General features: G+C 41.7%; 1 protein-coding gene across 1 annotated transcript in view; it reads left to right on the forward strand.

Annotated features, from left to right (window-relative positions):
- The first annotated feature begins 1,088 nt into the window (after positions 1-1,088).
- The window catches only part of AXIN1 (axin 1), a 221,098-nt gene continuing 194,985 nt past the window's right edge, over positions 1,089-27,201 (forward strand). The window contains exon 1 of the mRNA XM_082260004.1: positions 1,089-1,267. The gene's annotated coding sequence lies outside the window, so the exon portion shown is untranslated. The remainder of the gene's footprint in view (positions 1,268-27,201) is intronic.

Below are 27,201 nucleotides of genomic sequence, written 5' to 3' on the forward strand. Positions count from 1 at the left end.
CATCTATTTCCCAACGACAACCTCTAGATACAATGTGGAACATGTGCACTCAACTTCTTTGGTCGACCATGGCGAGGCCTGTTCTGAGTGGAACCTGTCCTGTTAAACCGCTGTATGGTCTTGGCCACCATACTGCAGCTCAGTTTCAGGGTCTTGGCAATCTTCTTATAGCCTAGGCCAGTGATGACAAACCTTGGTACCCCAGATGTTTTGGAACTACATTTCCCATGATGCTCACCTTCACTGCAGAGTGCATGAGCATCATGGGAAATGTAGTTCCAAAACATCTGGGGTGTCAAGGTTCACCATCACTGGCCTAGGCCATCTTTATATAGAGCAACAATTCTTTTTTCAGATCCTCAGAGTTCTTTGCCATGAGGTGCCATGTTTAACTTCCAGTGACCAGTATGAGAGAGTGAGAGCGATAACACCAAATTTAACACACCTGCTCCCCATTCACACCTGAGATCTTTTAACACTAACGAGTCACGTGACACCAGGGAGGGAAAATGGCTAAGTGGGCCCAATTTGAACATTTTGACTTAAGGGTGTACTCACTTTTGTTGTCAGCGGCTTAGACATTAATGGCTATGTGTTGAGTTATTTTGAGGGGACAGCAAATTTATACTTTTATACAAGCTGAAAACTCATTACTTTACATAGTAGCAAAGTGTAATTTCTTCAGTATTGTCACAAAAAGATATAATAAAATATTTACAAAAATGTGAAGGGTGTACTCACTTTTGTTGCCAGCGGTTTACACATTGATGGCTGTGCATTGAGTTATTTTGAGGGGACAGCAAATTTACACTGTTATACAAGCTGTACACTCACTACTTTACATTGTAGCAAAGTGTCATTTCTTCAGTGCTGTCACAAAGGATATAATAAATTATTTACAAAAATGTGAGGGGTGTACTCACTATTGTGAGATACTGTATATATTCATATTCATTCACAAGAAAAGCTTTGCTTAACTGTTTCTACAGCAATAATAAAGAGTGGTGTCTGAGGGATTGGTTGTCATAGTAACAGGCGGATTCTAGGGACCATCATCTGGTCCTTGCCACAGCCAATCCTGGTGTAGAACCAGTCCTGCAATATGAAGTAGATTCACATCTTCAGCCTCATTCTAGCACCCAGGAAAAAAAAAAACCTAAATAGATTTGAATAGTGTAGTGAAGCTGCCCTGGACAGCTGACAATGGCTGCGCCCAAACATGGCGGACTGCGAAAAATGGAGCTGGAGACAAACGCAGCAGGAGCAGGTGAGAAAAAAAAATTCTAACGCCTAACATATCGCCGTTTATTGTGCCTCAATATATGTGGTTTTTCCTTTTTAGTTTATTTTTTTAATCTTTTTTGTTCCAACCACGCTCGCTTTATTCCTTGGCACGCCGTCCCCTTTCGAAACAAAGGCGTCTTAATAAATGACAGCACAGATTTCGCAAAAGAGCGTTCCTCTTGGATCAGACAATAAATTTTCTTTGTAGGCCCTTCAGATCAAATTTTGCAAAACAGCATTGGAAAAGCTTTCCAGCTGGGCTCTTATATAGTTTGATATTTTTTCCCATTCTTCATGTCCCCCCCCCCCTTCCCTTTTTTTTTCCGACGGGTTCTTAAACGTGACGACAATACAACAGAAAGTCAATGTGTGTTTAAAAGAAACGAATAGGGCTCTTGGACTCATCATACTCCTTCAAATCTCATTATTCGGAACATCTGAAGACAGATATTTTCAAAAGGTCTCTATGATATTTAAATGAAAATCTGGTACAGATCAAAGAGCTTGAGGAGAAATGGCTGGTGTTTGTTTCGTCTTTTTTTTTTTTCTTTACGCGGTTTTACTCTTTAGGGGAAGAAAAATCCAGTGGCAGAAACACTGAGGCAGCAGACCTGCTGGAAGCTTAAGCGACTCCTGTGTTGTGCTCCATATTATCTAGAGTTCCTGCTGTGTGACCCATTTTTCTAGAAAATGTCGCTCAAGAAGAAAGAGCTAGATCATGTCCCCATTCATACAGCCGGTAAAATGAAAAAAAAAATTTAAAAAAATAAAACAGATTTCGAAACTAAATACATTATTTTCTTTTTGAGAACTTTATAAGTAAGGCGGACACACCGCTGTTTCTCCCCATGAGATGAATGGCTTGATAGAAAACAGCATGTTGGAGCCTCCTTCTATGCCGCAGCTAGCAGAAAATTCCCTTAGATCTTTTCGTCCTTGTTTGAAATATCCGAGTCATAGAGAAAAAGTTTTCAGCGTCTCGCGCAGCTCATTCTCTATCTTGCTTTTCTTGGTTGTTGCAACGTAATTACTTTTTTACCAGCCATTCTCAAGCTTTAGTTCTTTACTAAAGCTTTAGTGCTTTACTAAGATCTGGTTTTTCAAAATAGCCATAGACAACTGGGAAATCACACCAGCAACGGTAAAATACACTCTGAAATGATAGAAAACTCAATCGCGTTTTAGAACTTCAATAGGCTCATCCACGTCAATTGTCACATCTTTCGGTAAACTCAAAGACGCAAATCTGTTAATCCACTGTGGCTAATCCAGTCTACTTTTGTTAAAGTTCATGTATTCACTATCAACAAAGAAGTTTCAGTGGGTCAGTGGCATACATAATGAATTTATCACTTCACGTTTTTAAGATGACCAGAAAGAGACATCTTGAGGTAGACCGTGAGTAAAGGACATACAATGGGTAATTTTGCCAGCCTATTCTTAGGTCCGAAAACATCTTCTGAGAATTTTTCTTTTTAAAGTGGCCTTTAATAAGACATACAAGCAAATAATTCTCATTTAAAGCATATCTTACCAGAAAAAAATATTATTATTAACATCTTAAGATACTAAGGCGTTCTCTAACAAATGGCCACCAAAATGACCAAGTGGCTGATGGGACAATTTATAAGATGCATAGCTTGTGAAAGGATGACCCACTAGGAAAGTGAATGCAACCCATCAGCTGGCTAACAGTTGCAACTTTTCTTTGGCGATAAAAAAAATAAATAAAGTTAGTTTCTATATTTCCACAAACCTTTTTGGCAATATTTAATAGGGCAGCTGTAGAAACCTAAAAGTCAAGAATTGCTTAGATTGTTTTCAAACCACATTTCAACCTTTAGTCTGTAATCTGTTATTTGCATGCATGCTGGTCAAACACCAAGAAGTAATTCCCAAAAGTGGCCTTACTGACTTATGGTTGAGTGATAACTTGATGTTTTGCATGATCTTTATTCTGGCATACTTTTCGAGCTAAGATAAAGGTAACACTGCTTTGCTTTGGATGCTCACCCACTCACATGCAGGAAGAATGTGGATGTTAGAGAAGAAGTAATTACAGTGCTTTTTTGCTGTGTGAAAAATGTATTTTTTATTATATTTGTAATTTTTTTATATAAGACCAGAGCCTACAACATGAAATGCTATATAAATAAGTATAATATTGACTTATGTAAGTGCTGTGGTATACATAAAAATAAATCATAGAAATTAGATACAAAACCCTATTGGAAGCTGAACCATTTGAGGCCTATTTGGTGTGCTCGTAGGTGACCGCCTTGTGGAGATTGTTCCGGCAGCTAGGACTGCATTGGTCATAGTCATCATAGCTAGTTTCAGCTATACTTTATCTGCCCAGTCCATCTTTGGGACATAGTGGTTAAGGGCATTGGGGATCCTCTGGTGTTGCTTAGTTCTTGCATCTGGAGACACCCTTGGTCCTTACAAAGAGGGATTCTGCTTCTTTCCTTCTTTCTTCCTTCTTTGTTCTTTCTTTTCTCTCTTCCCCCGCTCTCGATCAGGGTCAACAGTGTGGAAGCGCTCGCCTGGAATCTTTTTTTGGAGGCACTCCCCATGTATGTAATCTCTAAGCGTTTGTTGGTTACGACGACTTAAACTAAGTTTGTGCCCGATTTAGGATCTGGACTTCTCTTCTTTGATTTTGTTTTTAGTTTTGTAATTTTTTTTCATACTGCATAACACTTTTCTAGACCCTCCGTGGTCTAGTTGTGGTGGGCCACCTGCCTAAGTTTGTGCGTGTCCATCTTTTCTATGGAAGATTGTTTTCGCATTTATATTATGTTTATTTTGTTTCTGCACTTCTTCAATAAAACTTTATTATGAAAAGGAAAAAAAAATCTGAGAGCAGGAAACAAAGGGCCACACACCAATGACATCACTGGATTTAAAACCAACTTTACTCTGATCACATGCACACACTGTCAAATCTAGCCATTGGTAAATTATATACTCCAAATTGGTGTATATCCCTCGCGCCTATGGTGGTCCTATTGTAGGGGGGTGGGGGGTTGGTTAGGAGTGGTGATAGCAGCTGCTATAGGATAAATAGTAATTGAAAAAGGAAAACCCCAAATAGTGGGATTTATTATAGCGCTTGCTGGTACTACTCAGGGATGGGCAATTACTTGTCTATACCCCGGATAGTGGAATTTAGGCCAACAAATGGTATAAATATATATATATATATATATAAATTAAATTATGTGTGTAGCACGTGACAGTGTCACAGTATTATTCACAATTGATATTTTATAAAATAGATCACACAAAAAAATTCCACAATAAAATGATATGATTCACAATAAAAACCTAGTGTGTCATAAAGTGCATATTAGTGCCAAAAATTGTGCCAAGGAATGTCCAAATAAACAGTTCATAGATGACTTTAGTGCATGAATAGAAAACTTCAGTGCCAGGTAAGGTAAAGTGCAGATGCTTAGTGCTGGGTCCTCCAGTACTCCAACTGCTGGTACTTGGGCGTGATTATTATGGATTAATGGGGGGTATGCACTCACCAGATGTAGTGGGTCTTAAATACAGTATGGTAAAAAGACCTTTAGGGCTTTATGGCCTCCTGGGCCTGATAGGTAACTGCTGGGCCTTGTAGTCCTCCTGTGGTCCGGGATCCCTCTCCTGGATATCCTCACCTGGTCGGTGAGGTGTTAGCGCGTTCAGCATCTTCCCTCAGCAGCTGAAGGACCCTGAGGATCGAGGATTTCCAGGAGAGGGATCCCGGACCGCAGGGGGACTACAAGGCGCAGCAGTTACCTATCAGGCCCAGGAGGCCATAAAGCCCTAAAGGTCTTTTTACCATACGGTATTTAAGACCCACTACATCTGGTGAGTGCATACCCCCCATTAATCCATAATAATCATGCCCAAGTACCAGCAGTTGGACTACTGGAGGACCCAGCACTAAGCACCTGCACTTTACCTTACCTGGCACTGAAGTTTTCTATTCATGCACTAAAGTCACCTATGAACTGTTTGTTTGGACATTCCTTGGCACAATTTTTGGCACTAATATGCACTTTATGACTAGGGATGATCGAACGGTTCGGGTCGACCATCGGTTCGGCCCGAACATTGGGTGTTCGAGGTTCGGCCGAATTTAGAACTTTTTGCCCAAAAAGTTCGGAATTCGGCAACCAGAAACGCCCAAAATGCAATGCTTCAGGAAATGGGCTTTAAAAGCCCGTGATTGGACCAGAACCATTAGCAAAAGCCAATTGAGGGGGCAGGAGAATGCTAGGAATGTGTTAGGAGTGACTAGGGGGTCCCTAGACCAATCATTAGTGAATACGCCCCCCAGTATATAAGATCGCCCCCGCCATAATCCTAGCATTGTTATACTGGACATGGAAGAGAGTGGAAGCAGTTCTGTTAATTTTACTTTAAAAGTGTCATTTAGCTATTTATTAGTGTGAGGAAAGGGATATCTAGTGTAGTTAGAGTACTCCTTTACACTTAAGTTAGCTTCAAAAATTTAGTTTCTGTAGGGAAAGTGTTAAGTGTAAGGGGACCGTAGTGTAGTGTAGGGTTAACTGGCAGTGACTGCTATGGCAGGGTGACAAAACCCTTCCATAGCAGGGTGACAGCTATAGAGAAATGATCATTTCTCTGAATTGCTTCGGCACACCCATATGGCTTCTCACCAGCCAAGCATTTTTTATGCTGCAGGGGCTGCCACTGCCAGTGCTTTTTTGAGGTTATGTTTGATGTCAGACATGACATCTGAACATGTGTATAGGGGGTATATATACACATATATGTCTGTATATATACCCCTAGACATATATAGGTGTGATAGTAGCAGAAATAAATGCTTGCGCTAATGAAATAATTTACAGTAATATATTTCTGCTACTATCACACCTATATATGGCTAGATGTCTATATACATATAATTATGTGTGTATATATACCACTATACACAAGTTCAGATGTTTTGCCTGCCTCAAAAGAACCCAAAAAAATGCCAAAAAAACGCTAGCGTCAAAAAAAAATGCCCAGGTGTGTTTTTGCTGGCATTTTTTGGGGGGTTTTGGAGGCAGGCAAAACATCTGAACTTGTGCACAGTACCACTATACACAAGTTCAGATGTTTTTCCTGACTGCAAAGAACCCAAAAAAATGCCTGCTTTGAAACCGGCAAGGTGTGAAAACCGAGGAGAGAAGCTAACCCCCTGAGCTGAAAGTTTTCTAATACATACAATTCTTTTTTTTTCTGGTTCTGGACATGCTACAGAGCTGAAACTTCACAGGTACACCTTTTAGACCCACCAGACACAAAATCACACAAAAAAAGTTCTTAAAAATTGTCATTTTTGATAAAAAAGCCAATTATTGAAAAAATTAAAAAAAAAAAAGAGAGTTTTTGATTTTTACTTTGGATTTAGTATCTGGGGGGTCTAAAACGTGTACATGTGAAGTTTCAGCTCTGTAGCATGATCAGAACCATAAAAAAAGATTGTTTGTATTAGAAAACTTTTAGCTCAGGGGGTTGGCTTTGCTGCTGTAACACCTTGCCGGTTAAATAGAAGGCATTTTTTTGGGTTCTTTGCAGTCAGGAAAAACATCTGAACTTGTGTATAGTGGTACTGTGCACAAGTTCTGATGTTTTGCCTGCCTCCAAAAACCCCCAAAAAATGCCAGCAAAAACACACCTGGGCATTTCTTTTTGACGCTAGCGTTTTTTTGGCATTTTTTGGGGTTCTTTTGAGGCAGGCAAAACATCTGAACTTGTGTATAGTGGTGTATATACACACATACATATATTTATATACACACCTAGACATATATAGGTGTGATAGTAGCAGAAATATATGCTTGCGCTAATGAAATCATTTACAGTAATATATTTCTGCTACTATCACACCTATATATGTCTAGGTGTGTATATAAATATATGTATGTGTGTATATACACAACTATACACAAGTTCAGATGTTTTGCCTGCCTCAAAAGAACCCCAAAAAATGCCAAAAAAACGCTAGCGTCAAATGGGGTTCAGGATAATTGTAAATTTCTCCTTAGTGTTTTTGAAGTGCGCCAAAAGGCATGAATTTGATATACTTTTCCGGCGTATAAGACGACTGGGCGTATAAGACGACCCCCCCTAATTTTCAAGTTAAAACATAGGTTTTGGGCTATACTCGCCATATAAGACTACCCCCCTTCCGAAGCAAGGCAACACCATTGAAAAACATCAGATTTCTCATAGATCTCCAAGGTACTCCAAGTACTGTAATACATGTAATCTCTCATAATATCTCCAAGGTACCCTAGGTATTACCAGTAGATGTAATCTCAAGACGCTGGCTGTGCGGGAATCCTGTACCGGTATACCGTATGTACCGTAGCTTCGGCTACATACTGTATACCGCGCTGAGCCAATCACAGTGAGCGATGTATTTTATTATTGAATGTAAAGCCTGCTCGGATTGGCAGAGTCAGAGAGGCGGGCTGATGTTACTCCGCCAATCCGAGCAGGCTTTGCATTCAATAATAGAATACATCGCTCTCCCTGATTGGCTCAGCGCGGTACACTGTATGTAGCCGAAGCTACGGTACATATGGTATACCGGTACAGGATTCCTACACAGCCAGCATCTTGAGAGATTACATCTACCGGTAATACTTATACTTAGGTTACCTTGGAGATATTATACTCGGCGTATAAGACAACCCCCCATTTTTGGGGGATTTTTTTTGAGGTTCAAAAGTAGTCTTATACGCCAGAAAATACAGTAATCACAAACCACACCTTCATAGTTGGGGGGTTTGTTTAGGCTGGGACTATAACTTGGATAGTCCGGGAAACTTTATATTTGTGTTTGGTTATTTCATTTACATGGAGAATGTAAGAGGCTGTATTGTCTCCTAAACAAATGATTTCTTGTGTAAAGTCCTGTATTTGAGAAGGGGAAGATTACCTTTTAATTATTGATGAACAATTACTAAGTAGGTACAAAAAAGGAGAAAGGCTGGTGCTATAGACTTTGGCTAAAACATTGTTTTATTGCAGCATATGAAAAACAGTCAAATAAAAATCCAACGCGTTCCGGCCATCAGGCCTTAATTATGGCTAACACATAAGTAACACAAAACAGCTTAAATAGCGTAGACTATATCACATGGTTGACCCCAAGGGTCACATGACCTGAAAAAGGGGTGGTGGCAAATATCAAAACATACAAAAGAAGAACACCATAAGCATACAATTTGACTGAATGTATATACCGTAACATCATGTATCACAAAGATGGTCAGCCTTGCTTCTTCTTATTAAAAAGTTTGTCGTTTGTGCGATACCACACAACACTTTTATTATGTATCTATTCAATATTGGTTATATGCACTTGTTTTGGGTTTATTCATTATTCTATTATATTTGTGTTCTAGAGCCTCTGGTGGGCATTTGTTTCACAATTATACTTTGGAATTGAGCAGCGCGGCACTGATTGTATTTATTACTTTATCTCTTAGTATTGGGACATTCTGAATGTCAGCAGCCGCGTTGGCTTTTTACCTTATCCTTTTCACCAATGGAGTATAGGGAGAGCGGGGCTAAACAAATCTGGATATGTGTATACCTACCAAAATGCTTACATGTAAAGCAAAAACGGCCAAGAGAATATACATATAGATATATATATGTAGCACCCTCCTAGATAGGTGCTAGGAAGAGAGAGTAGTTTGCTCTGCCTGCTTAACAGGGGAGTAGCAGGTAAATCATAGTCTGCTCCATCTGCTTATCAGGGGAGCCTAATCAGTAGTTATGCCTGTTGCATGTGTCCATGTGTGATTCATCTGGGCTGAGGGAGTGTCACCACTGTATCCAATAGGGGAGCCTGTTGGACAGTGGAGGAAACCCAGCCAGTGACACACAGGCTTTGTAACTATTCCAGTGGGTTGGCACAAAGAGTGGTGCATCATAGGATATGTTATAAAAGCCAAGGGCACATGTGACATTGCGTCTTTGGGTGGGAAGTCAGGTCCCAGGAGGAGGGTGATGGCTGTCTCTCCTCCTGTTTGCTGTGGAAGGTGGTCACAGGTGGTCGGCCTAGTGAACCAGGAGTGTGGAGCTGAGCCAGGAGGTCCAGGAAAGCTGACAAGTGGAGTTGGAGGCAGAGCAACCTTTGGAAAAACAGTGTCTGTGAGTACCGGGAAGCTTGCCAGGGGTCTGCCCAGGAAGGGGGACCGCTCCAGTGAGGTGTCAGTGGACAGGAGTTCAGCACACGTAGCAAGTATGAAAGGGGGTGCCAAGTTAGACCATGAAGAGTAACTTAAACAGGATCATACTTTCTATCTTCACTTCAGTGGCAAGGTGAAGCAGCGGCCTTTCCGCACACACTACAGTCAGTTGTCCAGAGAATTGTGCATAGTTCATAATTGGAGTATTCCACTCATCCCTTCTCCTATCCCAGTTCTAAATAAAACATAAAAAACCAAATCCCCTGGACTGTTCATTGTCTGAGCCAAGCATTTAAAGTGATAAGTTTCCACAGACTGTTGCTACAGGTAACCCAGGGAAATCCAGAAAGTGCAATTCTCAGCGGTCCTCTAGGGGCAGTGCTACATATATATAAGAATGAATACATATAATTTCAGATACAAATCCACATCCCATCTGTGGTTAAGGCCAAGAGGGATGCAGGTCTGTATTTTGGAAATCCAGTAGACCTCGCGCTCTAATAATTTACAGTAGCCATCCCCACCCCGCATTGCCGGAAAGACTCTCCCACCACCATTAAAGTGGAAAGAACTCATATTGCCTTTATGCACATCCCTAAAGTGTTTTGATACGATGGAGATGTTTTTAGCATTTTCATTATTACTATCACAGTAATGTTCTGCTATGCGGGAACAAAGTGGTCAAATCGTACAACCAACGTACTGCAAATTACACGCAGTGCATTGGATTAGATATACAACACAATCTGTACCACAGTTGATGCATTCCTGTATTTTGAACTCTTCCTTAGTGTTGGCAGAAACAAAACTCTGAGGCCCCGTTCACACTGGGGCGATCCGACTTGGAGGGGCGACCTCCGAGGTCGCGGTGCGAGCAGCGCGCCGCGACCTCGGAGCGGCCGCCACGGACCTCATAACATTGAAGTCTATGGCGGTCGCCTCCAGGTCGCCCCAAAGAAGCTCCGGACCCTTTTTCTAAGTCGGAGCGACTTGTGTCGCTCCTATTAGAACGGGTCCGCAGCTTCCCTATGGTAGGCGACCTACGGCGACCTGTGAGGCGACCAGGTCGCCTCACAGGTCGCCTTAGTGTGAATGGGGACTCAAACACAGTATGTGTGCGGCAATATCTACAAGTCTTGAGTCCACATTTATAAGAACCCGGATAGGATAATCAAGTTTTCTTTCTTCTTTTCATTATCAAGGGACACAAGACTTGGAGATAAAAGGGACCTAAGTGTAGGTGCGCGATGACTGGAGAAACAAACATCATTGGATAAAACATTATATAATGTTTTATCAGAATACAGCATACGGAGGTTCTGCTTTATGATGTTAGTGATTTAAAATATTCAACTGAGTATGCTATGACAAAGGTGACAGGCTGTTTGGAGCTCTTTTGTCTCCTCAAATTGCTAGGTTTGGATCTAACAGTATGAGCATTGGATAATAAATCTGCTCGCTGTTTGGCAGCTGCAACCTCAAAACCTCTCTGGATGGACCACCGAGGATAATCTCTGGATTCAAGCCTGTTCTTAATTACTTGGCATTCATTATTGAAAGAAACCTCAGTGGAGCAGTTTCTTCTGGCTCTAGTAAACTCACCGGGTCACCGGGTCGGCCTTTATAGTATGGGCTGGATGACAACTACTGGCCAGTAAAGTGGTATTACCTGCGGTAGGTTTACGAAAATTTTTAGTGGAAACAGATTGGCCAAAAGGATCACCTTCCAAAGTGACATCAAGGAAATCCATGACTCTGTTGTGACACTTACCTATAAACTTTGAATCAAGATCATTGGCATTTACATGGTGCAAAAACGGCATGATATCCAAAGTAGCGTTATCCTTAACCCAAATGATAAGCAGGTCATCTATGAATCTGCCATACCAAAATCAATTTCTATGAAATGGATTAAGATGGGAGGATAGGATGTCTGGATTACATGGGGGTTTACAGAGACCTCATAGGCTGGGTGCTGTGTGTTTAAGGCTCACCGGACATTGTACAGAAGGTAGTAGCTCGGATGCACCTTTTCCAATTACTCAGTAGGGGGCTTGATGCATAAAATGGGTAAGGATCCTTTCCCATGGGCTTTCTGCCCAGCTCACTTCGTTTTGCTCAGCAGGGATCGATCTGCCGATTCCTGTTGACCAGGCAGATAACAGCTCCGTCTCTGCTTTCTTTGTCAGAGACGGAGCTGTCAGAGTCCCGCTCTCCTCTATAGGAGATCGGATGAAAACGGGCCGCCTGTCCATTTTCATCTGATCCAATCCTCCAGACGGATGGAAAATAGGGTTTCCATTCGTCTGGATTTCACGGACCACATCGGATCGGAGAGCAGCGGGTGTCAGCGGAAATGTCACTGCTGACATCCGCTGCCCCATAGAGGTACTTGGAGCATCCGATCAGTAGGGATGATCGAACTTTTCAAAAGTTCGGTTCGACCAGAACACCAGAACTTCCAAAAAGTTCGGCCCGGATTTCAGAACCCCATTGAAATCAATGGGACCCAAAATTCGGTAATCAAAAAACCCTTATTTTGAAGCCCTAAAACCCAATAAATGCCCCTAAAAAGTGCCTAGGGTTCTGGGTCATGCCCCAGAGACTATTAATCACACAAAAAAAGTTCTTAAAAATTTTAATTTTTGATAGAGAGCCAATTATTGAAAAAATTATTGAAGTTTCAGCTCTGTAGCATGTCCAGAACCAGAAAAAAAAAAGATTGTTTCTATTAGGTCACTTATAGAACAGGGATATGGCTCCACTATTTTCACACCTTGCCGGTTTTGTAGCAAGCGTTTTTTTGGGCATTTTTTGGGGGACTTTGGAGGCAGGCATAACATCAGAACCTCTGTGTAGGGGTGTATATACATACACCCATGTATGTATATATACACATACACATATATAGGTGTGAAAGTAGCAGAACACTATGCTTGCGCTAATGAAATAATTAACAGGCATATGGCTCCGCTCCTATAACACCTATATGTGTGTATGTGTATAATACATATAAGTGTGTGTGTATATATACCCCTATACACAAGTTCTGATGTCATGCCTGACTTTAAAGACCCCAAAAAAATGCCCAAAAAAAGCCTGCGCGAAAAAAAAAACCGCCCAGGTGTGTTATTGCAGGCTTTTTTTTGGGGCATTTTTTTGGGGTCTTTAGAGTCAGGCATTACATCTGAACTTGTGTATAGGGGTATATATACACACACATGTATGTATATATACACATACACATATATAGGTGTGAAAAGAACAGAACACTATGCTTGCGCTAATGAAATAATTAACAGGCATATGGCTCCGCTCCTATAACACCTATATGTGTGTATGTGTATAATACATATAAGTGTGTGTGTATATATACCCCTATACACAAGTTCAGATGTCATGCCTGACTCCAAAGACCCCAAAAAAATGCCCCAAAAAAATGCCTGCAATAACACAACTTGGCATTTTTTGGGGTCTTTGGAGGCAGGCAAAACATCTGAACTTGTTTACAGGGGTATATATACACAGACACTTATATGTATTATACACATACACTCATATAGGTGTGATAGGAGCGGAGCCATATGCCTGCTAATTATTTCATTAGCGCAAGCATAGTGTTCTGCTCTTTTCACACCTATATATGTGTAGGTGTATATATACATAGATGTGTGTGTATATATACCCCTATACACAAGTTCAGATGTCATGCCTGACTCCAAACATGTCCTCAAAAAAGCCCTATAAACGCCTGCAGCAAAAAGCAGGCTGACCGGAGAGAAGCCATATCACTGCTCTGTAAGTCACATAAGAGAAAACGATCTTTTCTCTATAGCGGTCACCCTGAAATGGAAGGGTTTGGTCACCCTGCCATAGCAGTCAGTGTCAGTTCACCCTACACTACACTACGGTCACCCTGGCACTTAACACATTCCCTACAGAAACTTGATTTTTGAAGCTAACTATAGTGGAAAATAGCACCCTAACTACACTAGATATCCCTTTCCTCATGCTAATAATTGCTAAATGACACTTTTGAAGCAGAAGTAACAGAACTTCTTCCACTCTCTTCCATGTCCCTGTATTAAAATGCTAGGAATTTGGCGGGTGCTATCTTATATACTGGGGGGCGTATTCACTAATGATTGGCCTCTGGACCCCCTAGTCACTCCAATCACATTCCTAGCATTCTCCTGCCCCCTCAAATGGCTTTTACTAATGGTTCTGGTCCAATCATGGGCTTTTAAAGCCCATTTCCTGTCCCATTGCATTTTGGTCGGTTCTGGTTGCCGAATTCCAAACTTTTTCAGCAAAAAGTTCTAAATTCGGCCGAACCTCGAACAGTCAATGTTCGGGTCGAACCGATGGTCGACCCGAACCATTCGATCATCCCTACCGATCAGGTCCGCCTGAAAAAAAAACTGACAGGCAGACCATATCGGAAAGCCCGTGTAAAAGGGCCCTCAGGTACATTAGAAAATGTCTATAAAAAGAGATAAATTACTGTGTATCATTCTGAAGTTTATTCACCACAATCCTTCACACATCTTGCTGATTGTAGCATTGTAATGATGACAGGGCAGGGGCATATCAGACTGCTGTACAGAGACCACAGCTCTCATACAGAGTGCAGTGGCCTTTAGGCTTTCATGTACCCAGTCCTACCCTGTTACTAGACAGTGAAAGGAGAAGCAGCACAGTGATGAGCTCATCTATCTGTCACTTTGCTTCTCCTTCTATCGGCATGCTCCTTGTCATCTCATGAACTGACTGCCTTCTTGAGCTGTTTCTCCCAGTCTGAGCTGTATTTTACAGGTATCAGTTATATTTCCTGAGACTTCTGCTTTCAGCTAGTATGTGTAAATTTATTATCAAGCTAGATTTCTGGTACTGACACTAGCAGAACTGAAAAATTGAGTCACATCCTTAGGTATACATAGTGTTTTTAGATATATACTTGAATTTGTTAATTTATATCTGTCTGAATATGGAAGCTACTACAGCAGTGGTCTCCACACTGTGATTCAGGGGTTGGATATGGCACTTTTCTAGCCCTTATCCAGCCCTTGGGGCACTATTTCATCCACAGACCCCAACAATAGGGCCTAATTCCTGCCACAACACCAACAATGGGGCACCGATTCCTCCCACTGACACCTCCGAAGGGGCAAAATTTCTCCCACTGACACCAACCATGGGACACTATTCCACCCAGTGACATCAACAATGTGGCACAATTCTTCCCATTGACACCGACAAAGGGGCACAATTTCTCCCGCTGACACCAACAATGGGACACTATTCCTTCCACTGACACAAACAATGGAGCACAATTCCTTCCACAGACACCAACTACAGGGCACAATTCCTCCCACTGACACCAACGATGGGGCACAATTCCTCCCACTGACACCAACGATAGAACTCTATTTCTTCCACTGGCACCAACAATGGGACACAATTCCTTCCACTGACGCCAATGATGGGGCACTATTCCTCTCACTGATACTAACGATGGAGCACTGTTCCTTCCATTGTGACCACTGGATGAGGCATTGATTACTCCCACCCACTGACACCAGGACATTTTCTATGCCACTGTCCATAATCTGACCCCCTTCAAGTCTTTGAACTTGCCCTGTGTTTAGAAAGTTTGGAGACCCCTGTTCTACAGTGTAGAAGAATTTAGACAATTTCCAGGGAAACTTTGAAAGTCATCAACAAAATGCCCCCGCCAAATTCACAATTTTTGCAAGGAAACTCATTTACTATACATTTAGCATATAATTCCTGATTAGAAGCATGTGGCAGTGCCTAGGCACCATCCATTCTTCTAGCCTTACAGGAGCCTATTAGGAGCTTGAAAAGTACATCCCACCCACTGCCTCTTCTAATTACTGGAGTACAATGATGATTTAGTTATGGGTTGGGGTTGGTGAACAGGAAGAGCTGTTCCAAGGGGACATTGTGCTATGGATAAAATAATAGTGTCTATATGTACTGTATGTATAACTTATGGCAGGTGAATATGACATTTTAGCTAAAGTGTTGACATGCAGCCCATCTGTCCCTTGCAAATTCCCCTTTGCAACACATACTTGGACTATAGGATAACTGAAGCTCAGCAGAGCTTCTCTCCTCACCAAGGATGAATCTACATGGTATTTGTGTGTTCTCCCCATGGTTTGCCTATTCCATAAAAATACTCAAAAACCAAGCTAAAGCATGCAATGACCCTTTAATTTCCTTCTATATATTTTTAAAACTGATAAAATAGTTTTCTTTTAGTTCTAGTGCCACTACCTGAGATCTGCCATACACTGTGTTGCCATGCACCAGCTGAAAGTTTAAAATACAATTATGGGGTGTGTCCAAGATGGCAACCTGAATGGCTGCATCTATCAGAGCTTCTGGGCGCTTTGGCACTCAGGTGATGGTTGCTTTGCACACTGATGAGACACAGATCCTCTGGGGTGTCTAACGGAAGGGAAAAAAAACTCCTGTTCCCACTGCTAGAGGAAGAAACTAGTCCGGCCCTCGGCACCCACATGGAGGCCCACGCCAAGCTCCTGTCCAACATGGCATCACAAACAGGCCCACTGGAATCAGATGTTTCCCCACAGCCCGGACTTGCTGATGTTATGGCCGCGATTGCTACCTGTCAGGCAACTCTGACCAATTAAATTTAAGCGTCAGCAGCGGAGCAGCGGGTGGGCCAGGTGGAGAACACGGTCTCAGAGCACACCACAGCTATAACGCTCTCTTCAAACTAAACTCTGTGCCCTGAAATACAAGGTGGAGGATGTTTAGAACAGCAACCAGAGGAACAACCTCTATATCATGAGATTAGCAGAAGGAGCGGAGGGCAATAACCCAACGGTCTTTGTGGAGGACTTGTTGCGCACCCTGTTACCCGCTGCTCTGTTTTTTCCTAGTACACTGTGGAGAGAGCACATCACATTCCCCTTAAGCCGGGGCCCTCTGGCTCTCCTTCTCATAGATTCATTAGATCTCATTAGATTCTCATAGATTGCTAAAAACTTTAGGAACTGAACAACCCCCCCCCCCCCAACACACACACATACGCACACACACACACACACATACGCACACAAACACATCTCTAACTCAAACATGGAATGCTTAAGTCCCCCAACAGTTCAACTAGAACAATAAATCAAGGCAGAGGGGCGTGAGTTCTCCAGTAGCAGCACCATGTATTTGGAAGCTACATATGGTAAATCACAGACATAAAAAAGTATCCTGGGCAGTTCCGAAGTGCAGTTTTTTTTCTGATAAACTTCCGGGTCGTCAGCAACTTCCGATCATGCGCGGTCTTTCGTAGCCGATTTTTCCCAGACGTACTGTGTACACATTAAACGAAAATTGGTCATGCTGAGCACGGCCGAATAAAATTTTGGTGTTTGTCCCTCCCTTTTTTTTTCATTGAAAATGTCGGCATCGGCTGCTGAAAGTTGTGTACACACTAGCTGAAAATCTGACGATTTCACATCGGGCGGGAATTTTCAGCAGATTTTCTACTAGTGTGTACCCCACTTTAGTGATATTGACTGATGTGTGGGCTCTTTCATTTGGAACGGCGTACTCTATCGGATCTTAGGAGCTTTGTGCCAGAACCGAAGGCTACTGCGCGCATGCGCGGTAGTGACGTCATCATGGCTCTGGCTAATCACATAGCCAGAGTACGAACCTGGAAGAAAGAATGGGGGAAGATGTCAGCCCTCTTAGCGGTGACAGCACAGCGCTGGAGGGTTTCACTCCAAGGTAAGTATTTCATAATGTGCTAGTATGCAATGCATACCAGCACATTATGCAATTGCCTTGCAGGTGTTTTTTTTTCTACAACAACTGTGGTTTACTACCGCTTTAACCACTTGCTGACCATATACTGTATATATACGGTGGCTCTCCTGCGCAGGATCACATACCTGCACTTCCAGGTTTGAGGAGTGCCATGGGCAGCACACTCCCACTGTGATTAGACACAGCGGGAGCTGATTGGTGGGTACGGCGGACTCATGTTCGCTGGCACCCGCCGATGTTTTGGTACAGTGACAGAACGGCGGTCTGCCAATGTAGACTGCCATTCTGTAACTACAGAAGACATGGATCCTTTTTCTCTGCTAAGCAGGGGCACCAATCTATGCCTTCTGTTAGTACAAGCACCTCCCCTACAGTGAGAAAGCATATGTCAGGCACGCATTTAACCCTTTGATCGCCCCTGATGTTAAACCCCTTTCCAGCCAGTGTCATTAGTACAATCACAGCGCACATTTTTAGCACTGATCACTGTATTAGTGTCACTGGTCCCCAAAAAGTGTCAGTTAGTGTCCGACTGTTCGCTGCAATATCGCAGTCCCGCTATACTGATCGCTGCCATTACTAGTAAAAAATAAAATAAAAATAAAAAATATTGCATAGTTTGTAGACGCTATAAAACTTTTGGGATTTTTTTTTACAAAAATGTAAAAATCATTCTGGTCTATACAGGATATATAGGTGTGAGAGCAGAGCTAGTTCATGCATTCTAGAATTAGTTGGGGTATGACTAAAAGTTAAGGTAGGGACTGATGTAAATGATGCATAAATCATTGCATAATGTGTATATTCACCCTCCTGGTCCTTTCTAATGCAATGAACCGGCTTGCTTTAGCTGGTTGCATAATATGGAAAATAAATAACACTGAAATACATTCTACCAAAAATACAACTGCAAGCAAAAATAAAGTTCTGCTCTAGCACAATCCGACGTGTATGTAGCTAGGGAAGTGATGCTAATTAACATCGACTGTAGAGAAAGGTGCATAAGCCCTAATAGGGCCCAAGTGACAAGAACGTATTGCCACCTCAACGTAATGATTCATCATTAGCATGTCATGAATTGTGCATGCCTCTACCAGCAGTCAGAAAAATAACCCAACCAAATTCCGTTATTTAATATTCATGAATGATGTAACACACTGAAAACCCAGCAAATGTTTTAGTAAATACTTTTGTGTTCTAATTATCAAGAAAGAGCTCAAGGCAGATAGAGTGACCCTGAAAATGAATAGATCATTCTGTTTGGAAGGTTGACTTTCTAATTACTTAAAGTGAAGGGAAAGCCTAACCATAACTATTATTTAAAATGTCCACCCCCACCTATCCTGCCTAACCTGTATAAAAAAGATGTGTGTACTTACCTCTTTTTCATCCGCTCCGGTCCAGTCTTGTGTTCCCACAGCTGCGGTTCCCCTGTGTCAGTAGGAAGTTGCTGCAGGGGAGAGGAGGGAGTGCCGACAATGGCCAGGTCATTGGAGCCCACAAATGACATCATGGCTCCCGGAATTTACATCCGTTGTTGAGCGCTCCCTAAGGTCAGCCATACATGGATCAAATTTCGAAATAATTTTTTTCGAAATTCTTATCTAAGTATTTCGCACCATTAGTGGGCTGCAGCAATGGCAGATTTTCCTGCGGCCATCGAATTTGAGTGATTGGGTGCGTTGGAAATTTTTTGAAAAATTAAAATGAATGATTTTCTAATCAGTGATGGGAGAATCCTGTGAGAAATATAAAAAAGAAATGCACATGAGCACAATAAAAGAAAATTCCCAGAAAGAAAAGAAAATTCCGGACCGGACTGGAGAAGATTGAAAACAGGTAAGTACACAGATCTTTTTTTATACAGGATAGGTATGAGGAGGGGGAAGAAAAAGTTTTTAAGAATCGGTATATTTAGGGTTTTGTTCCACTTTAAGAAATGTTGACAGAATATCTATCTATCTATCTATCTATCTATCTATCTATCTATCTATCTATCTATCTATCTATCTATCTATCTATCTATCTATCTATCTATCTATCTATCTATCTATCTATCTATCTATCTATCTATCTATCTATCTATCTATCTGTCTATCTGTCTATCTGTCTGTCTATCTGTCTATCTGTCTATCTGTCTGTCTGTCTATCTGTCTGTCTGTCTGTCTGTCTGTCTGTCTGTCTGTCTGTCTGTCTGTCTATCTATCTATCTATCTATCTATCTATCTATCTATCTATCTATTTGTATCTATCTATCTATCTCAGAGGTGTCAAACACATGGCCCGCGGGTCGAATGCGGCCCCCCCAGGCCATTTCATGTGGCCCTGGCACCTCTCCTTCAGCTGCGGCATCCCCCTTGTCTCTGCCCCCACCTTGTCTCAGTAGTTTGCAGCAGAGAGGACAGAACTCCTTTGCCAGATCCTGCACTCCTCTGTGCAGCTGCAGAAAGGCTTGTCTTTGCCCCCTCCCCTTCTCAGCAGTCCGCAGCAGAGAGGATGGCAGAACTCCTCCTACAGATCCCGCACCTCTCTGTGCAGCCGCAACACCACCTTGTCTCTGCCTCCCCTGGTCTCAACATTCAGCAGACTCTGGAAGCTGACTCCAGCCCTCCTCTGGTTCTCCTCCAGACCCTGCACTTTCTTCTTCCCAAATCCACCCGCATCTTCTTCCTGGCAGCAGCACAAGGTAAGGGGGTGCATTGTAAATGTAAGGAAGGGTGGGTGACTCCTGACTTCTGATGGTGGGGGGGGGGGGCTCTTGACATCTCATGTAACGGTGTAAGGGGGCGTGGAGTGCTCTGGACATCTAATCTTACAGATATAACTGGCCCTTTGAGGGCAACCATAATGCTGATGCGGCCCGTGATGAAATTGAGTTTGACACCCCCGGTATCTATTTATCTATCTATCTGGTTTTCCCCCCTGAGCTGCCTTTGTAGCATGAGTCCCAAGAAGTGTGTTGGTGCCTGGCATGATACAGTGATCCCTAATAAAATGTATATAAATCCAAGAGCAAAAAAAGAATATGTTGCATCTTACTAGTCCTTAGATGTGGTGGTTGCATTAGTTTTCTTTTTTTCCCTTTATTATTACCTCCTGCCAGTAACAAGCTTTGTGTCCTAGGATGACAACGCTGACTCACTGTATTCTATCTATGATGAGCCCTAGCAAGGGAAATGTGAAAGGACTATAGAATGGAATATCTAACAAAGACAAAAAAGGAGCAGATACTATTTTTCTGCTAATGCCAGCCTTACATCTGTACAATTTCATTGGCGAAAAGCTTTTTTCTGAACATTTTTTCAATAATACAATTGTATAATTTTCTTATGCAATTTTCCATAAGATTTACCAAAACCATATAATATAAGGTCAAACCTAAACACTTTCAATTTGTATGCAATCAGGCAAGACCTTGCATAGCTGAGTTAAATCTAAAGGAGATTGAATAAGAAAATTGTATAATGTATGCAGGGCTGCTGCTAGAAATCACGGGGCCCTGTACGGCCTACCTGGTAGGACCCCCCCCCCGAATATGCCAAGACCAATATTTTCACAAAAAATACACTAAAATGTTTATTAGCGGACACAAACTTAACAGAGAACCTGTGTGAATTAGCTATTTTTTTTTTTTACATTTAAAAAAAATAAAAATTATATATTTTTGTTAAAAATGTTCACAATTATTTTATTTTACATTTTTTTTTATTATTTATTACAATGTTTAATTATTATTATTTTTTTTAATTTGTTATTTTTTTTTACAAGGCAAGGAAGCCTTCAGCGCTGCGGGGGGGATTCAGAATCAGGGAATAATTGGGAGGGGGGTCAGTGTCAGAGAAGCAATTACAAGAATGATGTCCTGTGTCTCTTCCTGCAGCAGCTGAAAGTTGGCAGGAGGGGGAGAAACTGGCTTTCAGCTGCTTCAGAGAGCCTCACAGGGCTTCCTTCTGTAATTGCCCCTCCACTCGACCGCACCAATTCCCCGTGCTGTTGGTGCCCCCCTGTGTGCCCGGGCCCCCTGCAGGAGGACTGGTGGTCCCCCCCTATCAGCTGACTATTCAACATTTAGATTTGACCAGATTGAGCGATCAAAAATTGAAGGACAAGGATGGAAAATGTTTGTTAAATCTAATGAACACATTTCTAATTGTTGAATTGGCTTCCAGCCAAGAAAAACTGTAAGGCTACGTTCACATGTTAGCGTAGCGGACCGCGGGCAGAATCACCGCGATTCTGCTCGCGATCCGGAAATCATTTCAAATCGCAGGACGCCTGTGCGTTGCCGTTGATTTGCAATGGCACCCCAAACGCTGTGCGATGTTGCCGCGATTTCAGCCTGCAGAATCGCGGTAACATCGCGCAAACAAAATCGCAGGTCGCATTACGCCCCAAAGAAGCTCTTGTAACTTTTTTGGGCGTCATGCGACCCGCGATTTTGTTTGCGCGATGTTACCGCGATTTGGCAGGCGGAAATCACTGCAACATCGCACAGCGTTTGGGGTGCCATTGCAAATCACTGGCATCGCACAGGCGTCCCGCGATTTGCAATGATTTCCAGATCGCGGGCAGAATCGCGGTGATTCTGCCCACGGTCCGCTACGCTAACATGTGAACGTAGCCTAAGTTATCTCATGCATGCACTTGTCAAAGTTAATCCGGTAGTAAAATGTTCTTTAGTTAGAAGTAAGTAATAACAATTTTTCCACCCTTATTCTACATCCTCCTCTTCTTATTCTGCTTGTTCTTTCGATTTTGAATGAACAAAGTTTCAAGCTCCGCTATGGTAATACACCTCTGACTTTCATCTGCACAATCCATAATGCTGTAAAATGCAAGAGAAATCGAGGCTTGTGCCAATAAACAGTCCCTTCATAGATGGTAGGAGGAGGTAGGAGGATTTGAAGTTTATGTAGAACATTAGATCACGTACTGAAACCTTTCTACAAAAATCAAGTCATTGATATGGTACTTACCCTTTTTATGACCGCCGCTCCTGCACAAACCGCCATAACTGTACGTCAGTACGAGCAGGAGGCTAGGGGACAAGTACGCGCCGCCGGTGGCGCGCCCGCCCCCGCTCATCAGCTGGGAAGCCGATGCAGCGGGCAGGCGGTTCCGATTGCCGGCTGACACCCGCGATCGCTCCCCGCTGAGAGAGAAGGACGGTCGGCTGTTGTAAACACAGCTGACCGCTCTTCTCCCTGGAATGATCACAGAGCGCCTGTGATCCTTCTATATAGGAACACAGGTCTCTATGATCATTTCACAAGCCATGCCCCTCACAGTTAGAATCACTCCCCTAGGTTTACATTTAACCCCTTGATCACCCACACTGTTAACCCCTTCCCTGCCTGTGTCATTATTACAGTAACAGTGCATATTTTTAGCACTGATTACTGTAGTAATGTCACTGGTCCCCCCAAAAGTGTCAAAAATGTCAGTTAGGCGTCTGATCTGTCCGCCGCAATGTCGCAGTCCCGCAAAAAATCGCAGATCGCCGCCATTACTTGTAAAAAAAAACAAAATAATAAAAATGACATAGTAGATAGATAGTAGACGTGATAACTTTTGCGCAAAATTACGCTTATTGCGATTTTTTTTTTACCAAAAATATGTAGCAGAAAACAAAGTGGCCTAAAATGTTAAAAAATTTTGATTTTTAAAAAAATTTTTGTTTTGAGAATGTTTTATAACCGAATGTGAAAAATATTGATTTTTTCAGAATTGTCGCTATTTTTTTGTGTATAGCGCAAAAAATAAAAATTGCATAGGTGATCAAATAACACCAAAAGAAAGCTCTATTTGTGGGAAAATAAGGACATCAATTTTGTTTAGGTACAGCGTCGCACGACGCGCAATTGTCAGTTAAAGTTACGCAGTGCCAAGTTGAAAAAAAGTGGCCTAGTCATTAAGGGGGTAAATCCTTCCGGTCTTAAAGTGGTTAAACAAAAAGTCGTTTGAAATTTTATGAGCCAAAGAAGGCACCATTGAATGGTTGGATGAGCAATTTTTATACTTTGTACAGGTGTAGACTGCTGCTTATTGTAAATGGGTAAGTCGTCCTTCTCGCTTTAGGGCCTGAGGGTTGCCCTCCTGTTGGCTCTCTTCTTTGTTAGCTTACTATTAGTATGATCATTCATTACCCAGATCTTGTTCCTTTCACATGTGCATTGCCTTTTTTGAACTTAGCTGCGTCTCTGATTGTGGTTCCAACTGCTTTACCGGTCTTACATTTTCTGTAAAAATTGGAAACCAATAAAAAATCCTCAATAGGGAAAAAAGGGGGAAAAAAAGGGAAGTGAATTGTTAGAGTTTACATACACTTTAATACCTATCACATCATCTTGAATGATGGACAGACTTGTACGATTTGTTTCGTTCCGAATAAATATTTGGACAAATTTTTCGCTATTCAGAGATTTGGATATATCCGAATACCTGAATTGCAGTATATATAAAGTTTACTGAAAGCTCCAAAAACCTAAACAAAAGTCGTACGAATTTCGTAAGTTTTAATTGAAATTTGAATAGAGTTTTACATCGAATTCCAGTTAAAATCGAACTGTAAACATATTTCTGAAATCAAAGACTGTGTGTGTTATTAGAGTACCATTTAAAAATAAGCAAGACAAAACTCAAATCACCAACCAGTCTGCTTACCAACCGAATTAACCTGTCCAACATTATGCATTAAAAACAGGGGTTTAGTTAGCACACATTTGCAAACACATGCGTAAGCTGTAGGGCCACTTCACAGCCCCCTGTATTATCCTCATTCCTAATTTCTGTAAATCTATGAGAGTCTCCACAGTGGAAGCACATGCACTCTAATGGATAGATAGGGGGCAGGTGGGCCTGGAGGTAGCCCAACCCTCCATAACCACTTCTGTACCAGAAGGATTTTCCCCCTTAATGACCAGGCCATTTTTTGCCATTTTGCACTGCTTTACTTTAAAGGACAATTGCACGGGCGTGCGACGCTGTATCTAAATAAAATTGATGTCCTTTTTTTTTCCACAAATAGAGCTTTCTTTTAGTGGTATTTTATCACCTCTGCGATTTTTATTTTCTGCGCTATAAACAAAAAAGTGCGACAGTTCTGAAAAAAAAACAATATTTTTCACATTCTGCTATATAACATTCCCCAAAAAAATTAAATTAAATTTTTTTTAACATTTTAGGTCAATTTGTTTTCTGCTACATATTTTTGGTTAAAAGAAATCGCAATAAGCACATTTTGATTGGTTTGCGCAAAAGTTATCGTGTCTACTAACTACAGGAAAGATTTATGTAATTTTTATTGTTTTTGTTTTACTAGTAGTGGCGGCAATCTGCAATTTTTAGCGGGACTGCAACATTGCGGCGGACAGATCGGAACCCTAATTGACATTTTTGACACTTTTGGGGGGACCAGTGACATTACTACAGTAATCAGTGCTAAAAATATGTACTGTTACTGTAATAATGACACTGTCAGGGAAAGTGGTAACACAGTGGGTGATCAAGGGGTAAATGTAAGCCTAGGGGAGTGATTCTAACTGTATGGGGGTTGGGCTTTTGAAATGATCACAGAGACCTGTGTTCCTATGTAGAAGGATCACAGGCGCTCTGTGATCATTTCATAGAGAAGAACGGTCAGCTGTGTTTACAATACCTGACCGTCCTTCTCTCTCAGCTGGGAGCGATCGCGGGTGCCTGGCAGCAATCGGAACCGCCGGCCCTGTGCATCGGAGTCCCCGCTGCTGAGTGGGGGTGAGCACCGCCGGCGATGCATGCTCGGCCCCTAGCTGCAGGCGCGCGACCGACATAGGGAGGAGTAGGGCCAGCCTACCGCAGTATATCTGCGGCGGGAGGTCCTTAAGTGGTTAAAGGCACAGGGGCACAATGGACGCCCAGCACATAGCACAATTGCATCTATAACACACAAAAAAATAATTTCAAAATAATGCTGTTTTTGTTAAGCCAAAGGTGATTTAAAAAGTCATTGTAATCATTTGATGAAGATTTTTCTTTTGTTTGTTCACTTTGCCACATTCAAATTGAAAAAAAAAAATCTAAAGTTTTCGATTCGACCGATTCAAAAGGTATGTGTTCGAACGTTTTAAATAGTAAAAAACGGTACATTCGAAGAAAATTCGAAAAAGACATAAAACTAATTCTGAACACGAATTTCGAATATGAATCCCGAATACGAATTGAATGAATTAAACTAATTAAACTAAACAAGATAACAAATCTAAATGAAACAAAACAAATTTTTTGTCATGTACATGTCTAATGATGGAAGTAACCACCACACTGCTGTGGCGTGCTGCAGCATTCTCTATATGAGCTTTGAGGTGCAAATACCAATGAATGGAAATGCACTGCAATGCATATAGAACCCTGACGCCCAACCTGAAAACCGAGAGCCACATGCAGCCCTTTGGAATATGATATGTGGCCCTTGGACCTCAGCAGTCTGTAGAGGGTAATAGGATTGATCTCTACTAGCCTCATGTATCCTGTCCACACTCTGTGACCCTTATTTCTTCTATTAGGTCTGCAGTCTCTGACAGTCCTCTCTAGTGTTGAATCTATTGAACATTATGTACGACCCTTTGTCAGGGGCCGCATTTGAGATCCAAAATCTTAATTACAAAAGTTAAAACACATTTAAAAAATGTATACAATTGACTACACCAGGATTCCTCAAACTACGGCCCTCCAGCTGTTGCGGAACTACACATCCCATGAGGCATTGTAAAACTCTGACATTCACAGACATGACCAGGCATGATAGGAATTGTAGTTCCTGAACAACTGGAGGGCCATAGTTTGAAGACCCCTGGACTACACCATAAGCCATATCCAGACTGTTCTCAGAAGTATACAATCAACATAATATAAAGGCATGCTGGATTGACGTGTTTCACACTACTTGCTTCTTCAAGATCCATGGCCACAAGTTGTGTGAAACACATTGATCCAGTATGCCGTTATAATATGTTAATTGTATACTTTTGAGAACAGTCTCAATATGGCTTGTGGTGTAATTGTATACATTTTATATACTGTATGTCTTTTAACTATTGTAATAAACATTTTGAATTATATTGATGTTGTGTGTCATACCCCCATTTTGGCACATTTAAAGTCCCTTAATATTTTGTTCCTCTCTCACCCTGGATGTTTACCATAGGGATTGAGGAATTTTCTTTTGGTTAAATTACATTGATAAGAATGGTACCTCAGTAGATGTTAAGTTAGAAGCTCTACCCACGTTTTCTACAAGGATTGCAACTTAATTTAGGTTTCCTTTGTCCGGGCTTCATTTTAGTTCCAGTGACACTAGTTCCCCTTATTCTATTATACACAGAGGAGGAAGTGAGAGTAAATCTCCCCCAATGGGGTTTTCTACTCAGTGAGTTCCTGAAGGAACTGTTCATGCTGATATGTGCTTTGAAATGAGAATGTTGGTGAAGTTTGTTCCTCTTGTGCCCTCAGTGGTTTAGGAGTGGACGTCCAAACGTCGCTTCCCCCCCCCACATTGGTAGACAACTATTGGCTGACAACAATTACAGTGCTCTCTTGTTTTTAGAACATGCAGTCTATTATACTATTGCACACATTCTTTGTGAAATATATACTTTATTAATCACACATATATCCCTGAAGAAGATTGCAGAACAAACGATTTTGAAACGCGTTGGGTATTTCCTCTGTCATCTTAGATCTACCAAGTGAAAGAATTATGTGGTTTTCACATACAATGTTTTTGTATTAGGACTGCATTTTTTGCATGATATGTTCTACCTTTTTCACATTGGTTTTAACTTTGATACAATTAATAAATATTCATTTTTATTACTTATTTTTCTGTAGCACTGCCCCC

Source organism: Pelophylax lessonae, assembly GCF_965119305.1.
Source record: "Pelophylax lessonae genome assembly, chromosome: 6".
NCBI lineage: Eukaryota > Metazoa > Chordata > Amphibia > Anura > Ranidae > Pelophylax > Pelophylax lessonae.